The sequence below is a fragment of the Dendrobates tinctorius genome, unplaced genomic scaffold (assembly GCF_039654945.1).
Source record: "Dendrobates tinctorius isolate UK_male_01 unplaced genomic scaffold, ASM3965494v1 ptg000007l, whole genome shotgun sequence".
Lineage (NCBI taxonomy): Eukaryota > Metazoa > Chordata > Amphibia > Anura > Dendrobatidae > Dendrobates > Dendrobates tinctorius.
Window position 1 is genome coordinate 32305001 of NW_027361675.1, and position 1638 is coordinate 32306638.

Genomic DNA, 1638 nt, shown 5'->3' on the forward strand with positions numbered 1-1638 from the left:
TATTATTATTATTACATCTACTACATATTGGGATAGAATTTTGGAGAAGGGAATAAATACCCCTTTAAATAAAGATAATGCATTAGGTGCCACATACTTTGATTGATAATATCATCACAACAAAGAGGCAAAATGAAATAAAAATGATAGGAAAAAGTTTTTTTTCACTCTGCAGCCTTTATTACATTGTGTGTCCAGCAAAACATGAAAAATTGGATGAAAGTTCCTTTTTAAAACATTTTTTTTAATTTTTATTATATAATCTTAATTATTATTTATAGTTATGATGTCTGTGAGTTCTCACTTTGTATATTTTGCAAATCATACTTAGTAATAATAATATCCATATATATACATATTTTATATATCGTTATAATTTGTTTTTATATAAAAAGTCTACGCACTCCTTTTAAAATACCTTTTTTGTCATGTAAAACAATCATGCTAAGGCCGGGGTAACACTTGTGAGCGCAATGCGAGAAACTTGTGCGAGTCTCTCGCCTCAATACCCGGCACTGCAGCCGCACACTCCGGTCCTGAGTGCTGGCAGCAGTGCCGGGTATTGAGGCGAGAGACTCACGCGAGTTTCTCGCATTGCATTCGCAAATGTGACCCCGGCCTTAGAAGAACAATTTCAAATATTTGCCACTTTTAATGTTTCCCATAATCTGTACAAATACGTTGAAAAACAAACTGAAATCATTTTGAGTGAGATTAAAATAATGTGATTGCATAAATATGAACACTTTATAATTGGTGATGTGGTTGTGTTCAGAATTAGCCAATCACGTTTAAACTCATGGTAAATATTAGTCAGTGCACAGTTAAAATCATTCACAGGGATTCAGATTAACTCCATATAAAGTTTAGACATTTTCCTAGTTGCATTTTACAGCAAAAGCAATTGTCCAGAAACAACTTAGGCTGGTTTTACATTTGTGTACCGGGGCTTTGCGGAGGGCTGCATACTCCTTCCATTAAGCTCCGCCTACTTCCGCATACTGTGCATGCATCCTGTCCTGCGTACCTATCTTTAACATTGGGTATGCAGGACATGCGGATGTAGGTGGGTGCGTTCGCATGCGTCATTTTGACGTGCAGCCGAACGCAACATGTTGCATTTTTGTGCAGACGGCTGGCACGTCAAAACGATGTATGCAGACCCATCCGTATACACCCGCATGTCCTGCGTACCCAATGTTAAAGATAGGTACGCAGGACGCATGCAGAAGTACGCGGAAATAGGCAGGGCTTAAATGCGGAAGTACGCAGCCCTCCACAAAGCCCCGGTACACAAACGTGAACTTAGCCTTACAACACAGCAAACTTTAAATGTTATCAGTCAAAAGTGGGGTACAAAAAATCCCAAGGCTACTGTGAAGATGGTCATCAAGAAATGTCTAAAATTTGGCACAACAGTAACATTATCTAGAGTTGGATGTCCCTCAAAAATTGTTTAAAAGACAAGAAGGAAATTGGTCAGGGAGGCTGCCAAGAAGCCTACAGCAACATTAAAGAAACTTCAGGAAATTCTGGCACGTGCTGGCTGTGTACTGCATGTGACAACAATCTCCTGTATTCTTCATATGTCTGGTCTGTGGGGTAGGATGGCAATAGGAAGCCTTTTATTACAAGGAA